Source organism: Molossus molossus, unplaced genomic scaffold (genome assembly GCF_014108415.1).
Source record: "Molossus molossus isolate mMolMol1 unplaced genomic scaffold, mMolMol1.p scaffold_m16_p_7, whole genome shotgun sequence".
In the NCBI taxonomy this organism is placed as follows: Eukaryota; Metazoa; Chordata; class Mammalia; order Chiroptera; family Molossidae; genus Molossus; species Molossus molossus.
In genome coordinates, this window is record NW_023425401.1 from 9,356,504 (window position 1) to 9,369,608 (window position 13,105).

Below are 13,105 nucleotides of genomic sequence, written 5' to 3' on the forward strand. Positions count from 1 at the left end.
CATTAATGGGTGGAAACTATGTTTGACCATAAATTGCAGTGGGTGAAACAGAATAAAGGTATTCTTTCAGATAAAGAACTCCTCAGGTAGACTGCCTGAGGGTTGATCTGGTGGCATTTTGGTATCACAAAGGGCCCAACCTTTGTGTCTTTCTACTCCAACATCCTTAACACTGGCTTTCATCTTCAACTCGCCTGATGATCTAAGATGCCTGTTCCAAGCATTAAGCAGGGAGAAGAGAAGGAAATGGGTAAAAGAAAAAGCACAAGGGCACACAGCAACTTTGTTCTGTCCTCAGTCGTGTTCTGAAGGAGTTATACTAGAAAACCCATGCAACTTGGGATTACACCTCACTCGTTCCCCATAGCTGAAAGGATGTGGGGGAGCTTAGCTGGGAACGTCGCCACTCTGAACAGACTGGGACACTATCACCAAGGAAGAGGGGAGAGCAGATATTAATTAGGTGGGTAACTAACAATGCCTGCTGTACTGCTTCGGGGAATGAAAGAAGCAGTGTTTCCCCCCTTCCATTTCCTTTATCTTGTCCCCAGTCAACATCTTCCCATTCCTTCACATAAGTTTCTTTATAAAGGGCCATAAACACTTAGTCTTCTCCACCTCCTACTTCTTCGCATATGAAATGCAAATCTAGATTTGGACACCATTGTGCCCACTCATCCACCCTCACCAAAGACACTAGAGGACCACTTGCTGCTAACTGGCATGGGAACTTTGCCCAAATGGTTCTCCTGCCTCTTTGCTTGCTCTTCTTAAAGTCTTTTTTTTTTTTTTTTTTAATCTCATCTGAGGATATTTTTCTATTTATCTTCAGATAGGATGGGAAGGAGAGAGGGGGAGAGAAAGAGAGAGAGAGAAACATCTATGTGAGAGGGACACATCGACTGGTTGCCTCCTGTACAACCCCGACCCAGGCCCTTGAGGTGTGTTCCCTTGGCTGGAATTGAACCCAAAACTCATCGATCTTCGGGCCAACACTCTACCGCTGAGCCAGACCAGCCAGGGCATTAAAGTCCATTTTAATGGCTTCTCTTATCAAATTTCTCTCTTTAATGTTTGCATTCTCCGGGTTATAGTCCTAAGGTTTCTTCTTTCTGATACGTATCACCTTTACATTTTCACCCATCCTTAGGGCTTCAGATGCAGCCAGCACACTGCTCACTCCTAAATCTCCATCTCCATTCTATCTACTAGATATTGCTAACTCGACAGAAGACTTCGGCTGTTAGGACATGCACAAATGATGAGATATGTACACATCTTGGAGGGGGAAGGAACATTCCATCATACTGTTAACCTCTACTGGTGGTATACCTATTGGGAAGCGCTATTAGACATGTATGTTTGGGCAATATGTTATTTAAACAATAAGTATAGTTTCCAACCCAGCTGAGTACATAGAGCTGTCGTAGGCTTGCAATTGTTGTCTCTGACAGTATTTTTGAACTATAACTACTTTATGTTGCCCAGCAGTTGAGGAATCATAAGGTTTAGCAATCATTAGGTCTGGGGGGGCAGGATGCACAATCATGAGAAACCTGACGTACTTCCTCTGAATAGAAGGCCTTTCAACCTTTCTTGGTGAGAGTCAAGGCCCAATTTTTCCTTCGAAATAATGTATTTAGTGTTTAGTGCAGTTTAATATCTCTTACTCTTTTTTCTATATATGATTTTCTTTTTTCCCTTTCTCCCTATTTCTTCATTATAGGCAAGAGAAATAGGGGAGAAAAATTTACTATCTGTATATACATTGAGCAATAGAGTTCTCATAATGTTTCCTTTTTTAGAGACCAAAGAACTAAAAAAAAAAAAAAAAAAAAAAAAAAGATTATGCCCGTAAGTAAATAAAAGCAAATACAAATTTTAGGGATTTTGTGTGTGTGTGTGTGTGTGTGTGTGTGTGTGTGTGTGTGTGGTATGTGCCCCTAGCGGGAACCGAACCCGGGACTCTCTGGTCCTCAGGCCAAGGCTCAACCGCTGAGCCAAACTGGCCAGGGCTCAAATACAAATTTTAAATAGTAATGATAGAGAACTAAAAATTTTAAAGATCAATTTTAAAATACAAAGATGCAAAGAGGGTGTTAAGGCTGAATTGTATGCCCTCAGAAGTCATCTGTTGAAGTCAAGCCCCCAGGACCTCAGAATGTGACTGTATTTGGAGAGAGGTAATTAAGGTCAAATGAGGTCATAAGGGTGGGCCCTAATTCAGTATAATTGATGGCCTTAAAAGAAGATGAGAATAAGAGGAAGAGCTCCTAAAACACTTGGAATTTCCTGAATAATAGAGAAGCCTCTTTTGTTTTCATAACAAGCCCTTTTTATAATACTTCAGGTTATGTTAATGAAGACACTGGGTGAAGTCCCTAGAAAAGGACAGGGTGGAGGGTACTCACCAGAAAGACCAAACAAGATAAGAGAGTTTGAGTTTTCAGTCTTTCCCTCCACCTCCCAGAAAGGAAAGGTGCTGAAAACTGAGTTCAATTAAAACTTGAACAAGGCCCTGGCCAGTGTGGCTCAGTGGTTGGAGCGTTGGCCTGCGGACCAGAGTCCTGGGTTCGGTTCCCGCTAGGGGCACATACCAAAAAAAAAAAGAAAGAAAAAAACTTGAACAAGGACGTTTGGAGAGCTTCAGGTTGGTGAATGCTTTGAATGCTTTCTCCAGCAGATTCCACTGTAATAGTCAAGAGGAATGAGATGAATAAAAATAGGTTATTTGTATGTACATTGATGTGATGGGAAGGAGATGCAATGAGAGGAGACATTGAAGCTCTGTGCCACTCCCCAAACCCTTGCCTTATCTCTTCCACTTGGCAGTGGCCGTTATAATAAACTGGTAAATATGAGTAAAGCGCTTTCCTGAGTTCTGTGAGCTGTTCTAGGGAATTTATAAACCTGAACAGGCCATGGGAACCCCCAAATTGGTTGCCTGGGCACCCCATTTGAGGCTGGTATCTGAAGTACTGGTGCAAGAATTGAATTGAATTGTTGGACACCTGGTTGTTGCCTGAGAATCAGCTGTTGTTTAGAAAAGACATATTTGGTATTAGAAAACATATGGGATTTGCTAGAACTTCCCTAGCTCTGGTTAACCTATGGTTTGGGAAAACATGGATGAAGAGGGGAGGGGTGTTAATAAAGAATGTTTTATTCCTGCTTGACTGCATGGTCACCTTAGTATGGAGCAGCAACTTTAGTATGGAGCACCTTAGTTAGTCCTGCTGAACTAACAGTTACCATTGTAACTTAGAGATGAGTTGAGAGTTGGTTCATTTGATGCTTAAGGAAATGCATACCAATAAGAAAAAAAGTAAAAGATACAATCCTTTTGGTTATTGTCACCTATAATAGCTGAAATTAAATTAAAAGAGAGCTGGACTGAACCTTGATGCTGGACCAAAGGGAATAATTATGCTGGGACAACAGGAAGTACCTCTAAAACCTCTGGTCACCAAGAAAATAGTGCACTGGGGGAGGGCAAAACCAAGAAACCAGTTTCCAGGTTCTGAAAGTGATTGGAGCTAACAAGTGGATATTTTTGTGTGGTTGCTTGAAGAGGCCACCTGGGTCAATGAAAGGAATAGATACTGGAGGAACTGTAGCAATGTAGAGATGGGCTCGATGTAGATAAATTCCTCTGTACCTTCTGAAGTATAAAATGTCAACAGAATTGTGCTGTTTGCTAACCGAGAGACAGAGACTGAGACAGCTATGTGGCAGACTGCCTGTCTGGCTGGTAAGTCAGACTGATGCAACTAGCCACAGGAAACTATAAATGGGTCTTGATCCAATTGACATGGCTGCCAAGGGCATTATGCTGAACAGATCAGTGGTTTTCAGGGGATTAGGTTCGAGATGAGGGTGTTTATAAAGCACAGACCTTCTGCTCTAGCTTGTTTGGCTCAGCGGTTAGGGCAGCTGCCCTGGAACAGAGTCCCGGCCAAGGGCAGGTACTTTGGTGAGGTAGTGCGGGAGGCAACCAATCGCTATGTCTTTCTCATCGATGTTTCTATCTCTCTCTCTCCCCTTCTCCCTTCTTCTCTCTCTAAAAATCAATAAAAGAAAAAAAAGTAAAGCACAAAACTTCTTAGAATTATATACCAACAACAATAACAGTGCTTGTGAAAATTTCTGAAATTACTCAAGTAAGATGCGTAGTTGGGTTTCTATATTGTACCAATGTCAGCTTGTTTTGATAAACTGTGCCATAGTTATAAGATACAGCTGTAAGATGGTATCACTGGCATAAACTGTATGAAAGGTACAAGGAAATTCTCTGTAATATTTTTGCAACATCTGTGGGAGTCTAAAATTATTTCAAGGTGAAAATTTTAAAAAACACTGGAAACGAAAGAAAATATAAAAAGGAGAGAAGGAAGGAAAGAAGAGAAGGAAGAAAGGGAGGAAGAAAAAAGAGATACTTCCAACCAATGTCCTCTTTTTATTCTAGGAAGAATAAAATTAGATTAAAATATATTTGGTAGAATGGAAGAAAAATACATATCAGATAAATAAATTTATAATGACTATTAACATGTGGAAGAGTTTCTGGAAAATATTTGCATTGCTCCTTATTGGTAATTGCATTATATAACCATACAAATCAGCATATGATTAAACTTCAACTCTGGCAGCAAGTTTTGTTTTGTTTTTTCTTTACTGTTTCTAGAAAGAAGAAGGGAGAGGGAGACAGAGATGGAAACATTGATGAGAGAGAACATCAATTAGCCACCTCTGGTGAGCCCCACACTGGGAATTTGGCCCACAACCTGGGCATGTACCCTGACCAGGAATCAAACTGGCGACCTCTTGGTGCATGGGTCGATGCTCAACCACTGAGCCACAGTGGCTGGGCTAGCGGCAAGCCTTAAACAAATATAACAAACCGGCCCTGGCTGGTTTGGTTCAGTGGTTAGAGCATCGGCCTGCAGTCCAGAGAGACCGGGGTTCAGTTCCCGCTAAGGGCGCGTACTTTGGTTGAGGTTGGTCCCCAGCCCTGGTTGGGTTGTGCGCGTGGCAACAACTCGATATGTTCCTTTCACATCGATGTTTCTATCTCTCTCTCTCCCTCCTACTCTATCTGAACAAAATATCGAAAAATGTCCTCTGGCGAGGATTAAAAAAATATATATATATAAATAAAACAAACCCTTTTATTATGCTTCTGTTGACTTTAAAATTTAACTTTCTTTTGTTTTTTGGTTGATTTAAAAAATATAACAGGGAAGTAACAGTACTTAATAAATGCCATATATTCTCCTTTATGTACTCCAGATGCATAGAAATATTGTAATAAGCCATATTATTGGACCACCAAACATAGATATATCACTCTGTTGCAGCCCAGATCTAAATATTCCCTCACTTCCCAGCCTGAAATATCACCTAAGTCACTCTGAATCCTCTGATGACCCAGAATCAATGTAGATATTCTCATGTTTCCCCTGGACCTGCCTCAAACCACCTGGGCTCTTTAAGCTTGAAACTAGAACAAAATTACCAAATTCATTCCAACCAACGTTCAAGAATCTTGCAGCAAACAGGCTCCCAGACCAAATGTATTTCACGACATTAGCAAGGGTAGATAGACATAGATTATAAATCATAAACACATTAGACAAAGTAAATTAGACAAGGCAGAAATGAGCAATATATGTCAACCTGCCTATTGGTCCTACTTATATTTGTGTCCACATGCCATCAGGTTACCAAATTCCTGTTTTGGTGTACTACTGAATTACTTTGAATTTCATTCAGGTACAAGAAACTAATTCTCTAAACCAATAAAAGACAACAGTGGTAATCTGTATTCAGAAGAAAGATGAGTGAGAGCATAATCCCTACCTTTCCCCATCCATACAGACCTAATCCCTCTTTATTCATTGGATAAATTTTTTTTCAAGGTAATCATTCAGATTTATTTTAAAAAGGAAAGGAGAGTTCTCTTGATTTATAAGAGCAAAGGAAACAGTCAGCCAATTCTTTGGCTAAATCATGCAATCCTTGAGTACAATTTAAGCCCCGTTACTTTGGTAGGATTTAAAGGAATAAGACATACGTAAATAAAATGTATTAGATCTGTATAATTCTGAATCATAAAATAAAGATTAAGATGGTAATATTAGTCCCTCAAGTGCTGGTATTCAAACTTTAAAAATCAATCAAGAAAAAAGATTAGTGGTGTTTCTTTTGTACTAAAAATGTAAAGCTAAAACAAAATTCTTCTATTTTCACAGATTTAAGATACAAAGAATGATATTTAAAGACATTAAAAATGGCTATTAAATTCTCTTCAGTTTGTAAAGAATCTCCTATGAAGTACACTTAGAAGAAATCCCTGAGTACATTAACTACTCTATTAGTATCTTCCTTCATAAACAAAGACAGACAATTTAAAGCTTTGCAAAACATAAAACATAATACTTAGCAATAGCAGTATCTGTGTATAAGGTTCCCTCCACAGTGCTTGTAAATTATGTCAACAGTCCCGGCCTGTTTGCCTTAGTGGTTAGAACGTCAGCCTGTGGTCCAGAGAGACCCGGGTTTGGTTCCCGCTAAGGGCATGTACCTTGGTTGCAGTTTGTCCCCAGCACTGGTTGGTCGTGCTGGTGGCAACCTCTCGATGTGTCCCTTTCATGTCGATGTTTCTCTCTCTCTCTCTTCCTCTCTCTTCCTCCCACACTATCTGAACAAAAAACAGAAAAATGTCCTCGAGTGAGGATAAAAAAAATAAAGATAAAAATAAATTAGGTCGACTTCCGGTCAAGAAGGGGGCATAAGTAAACGCGGTGTCACGTCCTCCCACAACCACATCAAAGTTACAACTAAACTACAGAACAACCATTATTCAAAACCACCTGACATCGTGCTGAATGGAAGTCCTACAACTACGGAATTAAAGCAGCAGCCTCATCGAGACTGGTAGGAGGGGCGGAGGGAATGGGCTGGGCCCACACCCACGTGTGGCAGATAAAAATCAGGAGGACACCTCGGCTGGGAAGGTCCTCCCTGAGGACTGAGGGGTCCCTGTCCCACACCAGGCGCCCCGCTCAGGGTTCCAGTGCCAGGAAGAGAATCCCCATCACTTCTGGCTGGAAAACCAGCGGGAACTGAGGCTCAGGGAGGCTGAGGCGGCTGGAGCCCCAGGCAGCTCCTTAAAGGGCCCGCGCACGGACTTATTGGACTCTCTCCCTCTAAGCTTGGAGGGGAGGCAGCTCCACGGGCGCCAGAGACATACAGAGAAGAACTGAGCTGTTTGGCTCAGAACTGGAGCGAGGGCTGGAGAGGGGGCTTTCTCCGGGACAAACGTGCTGTCAGAGGCCTTTGTTCCTTTGGAGAGCCCTTCCCTGGGGCAGCAGACAGAAGCCATATCTGGGACTCCAGCAACCTGGCTCCCACTGGTAGCCCCGCCCTGGTGACTCCCTGAGGCCCCGCCCCACCCAACCTTCAGGCCCACCCAAGCTGTTGCCACTTGCTTTACGATAGGATTGGCCTGTCTTGGATCCTGCTTCAGGTGTTCCTAAATTCTTTCAAACAAACAGCATCTGGTCTCAGCTAGCCCCATACCTCTCATTAAGTAATACACAGAAACAAACACAGGGAGGCAGCCAAAATGAGGACACAAAGAAACAGGTCCCAAATGAAAGAACAGAACAAAACCCCAAGAAAAGAACTAAGCGAAATGGAGATAAGCAACCTAACAGATGCTGAGTTCAAAATACTGCTTATAAGGATGCTCAATGAACTCAGTGAGGGCCTCAAGAGCATAAAAAAGGACCAGTCAGAAATTGTGGATGCACAGTCAGAATTGAAGGAGGCATTAACTGAAATAAAGAATAATTTACACAGATTCAGTAGTAGAGTAGGTAAAGCCAAGAAGCAAACCATCGATTTGGAATATAAGGAAGCAAAAAACACCCAATCAGAACAGCAAAAAGAAAAAAGAATCCAAAAAAATGAGGATAGTGTAAGGAGCCTCTGGGACAACTTCAAGCGTGCCAACATTCTCATCTTGGGGGTGCCAGAAGGAGAAGAGCGAGAACAAGTAATCGAAAACCTGTTTGAAACAATAATGGCAGAAAACTTTCCTAACTTGGTGAAGGAAAGAGACATACAAGTCCAGGAAGCACAGCGAGTCTCAAACAAGATGAACCCCAAGAGGCCCACACCGAGACACATCATCATCAAAATGCAAAAGGTTCAAGACACAGAGAGAATCTTAAAAGCAGCAAGAGAAAGGCAGCTAGTTACCTACAAGGGAGTTCCCATAACGCTGTCAGTTGATTTCTCAAAAGAAACTTTGCAGGCCAGAAGGGAGTGGCAAGAAATATTCAGAGTGATGAAAAGCAAGAACCTACAACCAAGATTACTCTATCCTGCAAAGCTGTCATTTAGAATCGATGGCCATATAAAGACTTTCTCAGACAAGAAAAAGTTAAAGGAGTTCATCACCACCAAACCATTATTGTATGAAATGTTGAATGGTCTTTTTGAAGAAAAAGATAAAATATATGAACAAAAAGAAATGGCAGTGAATACATATCTATCGACAATGGAATCTACAAACAAAATGGACAGGTAGAACAGAAACATTCTCATAGATACAGAGAATATTTTGTTGGTTGCCAGATGAGAGGTGAAAAAGGTGAAGAGATTAAGAAATACAAATTCATTGCTAGACTGACAAACCTCAAAGGGAAAGGGATTGGGGGGGGGGGTAAACCAAAGAACTTATATGCATAACCAATGGACACAGACAATAGTGTGGGAAAAGGCAGGAGGAGGGCAGGAGTGGGGAGGAGGGGGTCAATGGGGGAAAACTGTTGAACATCTGTAATACATTTTACATTCAACAATAAAGATTTAAATAAATAAATAAATTAGGTCAACAAATGATTAATAGTAGAAACATCAGATTCACAAAATTCAAATGATATTTGAACACATTAACCGTTCCTAGGTAATTCCAAAAACCATTCTCTTATACTCTTCCTATTTTGTTTTAGCCATTCAATATTGTTTTTCACCATTTCTAGCACTTACTCCCTAAGTTTTTCTCCTGCTCCATCTTCCAGATATTTTTTGAAAAAACTCTCCATCTGCCAGTTGGAGTTCAGTGTTGAACAGCTCTGCTATAGTGAAAACCCGGCTGAGGTATCTGTCATTGAGCATGAATCTGTTGACTACATATTCCCAGTTGAGCTGTATCCAATTCCAGGCCATGTTCTTCCCATAGCTCTTATATGAGATATATCAGATGACTGTAAACACATCCAGACTTTCAATAAGGTTTGAGTCCTTGAGCAAATCCAAATACCTTGACAAAAGAGTAATATTCTTTATGGATGTTAATGCATACAGGAGCTTCCCTTTTTCTTAAGCTAATGGAGTGGTCTGATATTTATAAGAGTGTAGTTCCATCGGTCTCATTGCCAGAGTCCTGTATTCCATACCGATATACCAGAAGCCTGAGATTTACAGGAATCTGGACAGCCCCGTGAGCCACTGCTGAAATAACTGCGAGGCATTGCCCAGGGCCTCTCTGTCGCCCATCTTGCACGCAAACCCTAACACAGAGGCGCGGAGCAACTTTGTGAGGTGGTCTCCAGTATTTTCCCACGCCAGATCATCTGCAACTGGCTTCACTTGATCTCGGAAATACTCCTCAATCACAGGATATAGCTCTTTATCATCTTCAAACATGCTAATGATACAGGTTACAGCTGAAATGACTCACTGCCATGGTAAAAAGTCCTTTTCCACTTTGAGATACTTGGTCAAGTTCAGAGCCACCTTATAATCTAGAAGTTAAGCTCTTGCCAAGGCAAAAGCATCATCGATAAGACTTGCACGGTCAGCAGAAGAAAAGTCCTTGTGGTTGGAGGAAAGTAGGGCAACTATCAGGTGCCAAGTTGGCACTTCATAATTTACACGATAAAACCCAATATGATCTGGGTTTATTTTAAGAAAAGCATTTCCACTAGGATTAGAAGGGTTCAAAGTGATTCCAGTCTTGATGCAGATGCTTCTTTAATTTCGTAGTTGTAGGACTTCCATTCAGCTTGATTTCAGGCGGTTTGAATGTTGGTTGTTCTGTAGTTTAGTTGTAACTTTAATGTGGTTGTGGGAGGATGAGATATCGTGTTTACCTATGCCCCCATCTTGACCGGAAGTGATCATTGGATAAATATTTATTGAGCACCCACTATGTACCAAGCACAATTCTTTGTGTGTATGTGTGGCAACATTTATTTATTTATTTATTTATTTATTTATTTATTTATCTCTTTACACTTATCTTTATTGTTGAATGATTTATAAATGTCCTTCCTTTTTTTCCCCTTGATTCCCTACTCCCCACTCCCAGCCCCCTCCTGCCTTTCCCACACTATTGTCTGTGTTTATTGGTTATGCATATAAGTTCTTTGGGTTCTCTCTTCCCACCCCACCTCCCCCTTCCCTTTGAGGTTCATCAGTCTAACAATTAATTTGTACTTCTTAATCCCTTCATCTTTTTCACCCATCCCCCTGACCCCCTCCCATCTGGCAAGTAACAAAAAGTTCCCTGTATCTATGAGTCTGTTTCTGTTCTGCTTGTTCATTTTGTTTGTAGATTCAATTGTTGATAGATATGTATTTATTGCCATTTTATTGTTCATATTTTTTTATCCTCTTCTTCTTCTTCAAGAAGACCCATCAACATTTCATATATTACTGGTTTGGTGGTGATGAACTCCTTTAGTTTTTTCCTGTCTGGGAAACTCTTTATATGGCCATTGATTCTAAATAATAACTTTTCAGGATAGAGTAATCTTGGTTGCAGGTCCTTGCTTTTCATCACTTTAAATACTTTTTGCCACTCCCTCCTGGCCTGCAAAGTATCTGCTGAGAAATCAGCTGACAGTCTTATGGGAGCTCCCTTGTAAGTAACTAACTGCTTTTAAGATTCTCTCTTTGTCTTTAACTTTTTGCATTTTGATGATGATGTGATTTGGTGTGGACCTCTTTGGGTTCATTTTGTTTGGAACTCTCTGTGCTTCCTGGATTTGTATATCTATTTTCTTCACCAAGGAAGGGAAGTTTTTTGTCATTATTGTTTCAAATAGGTTTTCAATTTCTTGCTCTCTCTCTTCTCCTGGCACTCCCATGATGCGAATGTTGGTATGCTTGAAGTTGTCCCACAGGCTCCCTATACTATCCTCACTTTTTAAAAACCATTTTTTCTTTATTGAGAAAGAGGAAGGGAGAGAGAGATAGAAACATTGATGAGAGCGATAATCGATTGGCTACCTCCTGCACACCCCCTACTGGGGATTGAGCCCACAAACTGGGCATGTGACCTGACCAGGAATCGAACCAGTGACCTCCTGGTGCGTGGGTCAACACTCAATCACTGAGCCACATCAGTTGGGCTATCCTCAGTTTTTTTTATTCTTTTTTCTTTTTGCTGTTCTGATTGGGTAGTTTTTGCTTCCTTATATTCCAAATCGATGGTTTACTTCTTAGTTTCACCTACACTACTTTTGATTCCCTATAAATTATTCATTTCAGTTAGTGCAGCCTTCATTTCTGACTGGTCCTTTATTTATTTATTTTTTTATCCTCACCTGAGGACATTTTTCCATTTTTTGTTCAGATAGAGTGGGAGGGAGAGAGAGGAACAGAGTGAGAGAGAAACATCGATGTGAAAGGAACACATCGAGTGGCTGCCACCCGCACGCCCTACTAGGGCCGGGGACAAACTGCAACCGAGGTACGTGCCCTTAGCGGGAAGCAAACCTGGGTCTCTCAGGACCACAGGCCGACGCTCTAACCGCTGAGCCAAACCGACCAGGGCTGACTGGTCCTTTATTTATGCTCTTGAGGTCCTCACTAAGTTCCTTGAAATTCTAAGTTCATTGAGCATCCTTATAGGCATTGTTTTGAACTCTGCAACTGTTAGATTGCTTATCTCCACTTTCTTTAGTTCTTTTCCTGGAGCTTTGTTCTGCTCTTTCATGTTTCTTTGTCTCCTCATTTTGGCTGCCTCCCTGTGTTTGTTTCTATGTATTAGGTAGAGTTGCTATGTCTCCTAGGCTTTCTAGGGTGGCCTATTGTAGTAGGTGTCTTGTAGGGTCCAGGGGCACAGCCTCCCTGGTCACCCCAGCTGGGCCCTCGAAGTGCACACCTCATGTGGACTTTATACCCTTCTGTTGTAATTGAGTCATTTAGCACATCAATGGGAGAGTTTACTCAGTCTGATAAGCTGCAAGGACTGGCTGTGCCCACTGACCACCAACCTCTTGACTACCTTGGAAGATCAGCTGTGCAGGGGCCCACCACAGAGAGCAAGACTTACTTCAGCAGGGCTCTGGTACCCCCTGAGTCCATTCCTTTAGTGTGTCACTTGTGGAGGTGGTTGGGTGGTGGTGCTTCACAGTGTTCTGAAGCTGTGCACTGAGGCAAGGTCAGCCACTGCCTGTGTTCTACCCGAGGCCACTAGGCATAACCTACAGAGCAATCAGCTAATGGCTGCTTCTTGTGCTGTGCTTGGAGGTGCCCAGGAAAGCCAAGCTGTGGACCAAGGCTGGATGCTTGTAGTGCCAGGCCTGGGGCCACTTAGCAAGAGGTATAGGGCTCACTATAGCCAGATGCTGCTTGTTTGAGAGAATTTAGGAAAATCTGAAGCAGGAGCCAAAACAGGCCAATCCGATGGTAAAGCCACTGGAAACAGCTTGGGTGGGCCCAAAAGTTGGGTGGGGCAGGGCCTCAGGGAACCACCAGGGTGGGGCAAACAGTGTGACCCAGGTTTCTGGAGTCCCAAATATGGTGCCCATCTGCAGACCTGGGGAAGGGCTCACCAAAGGAACAATGGCTTCCAACACATCTGTCCCGGTAGAGCGCTGCCTCTCCAGCTCTTGCCTCCGTGCCAAATAACTCAGTTCTTCCCCGTATGTCTCTGGTGCCTTTCAAGCTGCCACCCCTCTGTGCTGGATCTCAGAGGGACTGAGTTTGAGTAAGTCCCTGCTTGGGACCTTTGAGAGGAACTGCCTGGGGCTCCAGCAGCCTTAGTTCCAGCTGGTTTTTTCAGCCAGAAGTTATGAGGACTTCT

At 42.2% G+C, this 13,105-nt stretch overlaps 1 protein-coding gene and 1 pseudogene across 11 annotated transcripts in view; one reads left to right on the forward strand and one right to left on the reverse strand.

Moving 5' to 3' along the window:
• The window catches only part of RP9 (RP9 pre-mRNA splicing factor), a 167,758-nt gene that overhangs the window by 35,878 nt on the left and 118,775 nt on the right, over nt 1-13,105 (forward strand). The window lies entirely within an intron of this gene.
• LOC118620335 lies at nt 8,961-12,186 on the reverse strand (annotated as a pseudogene).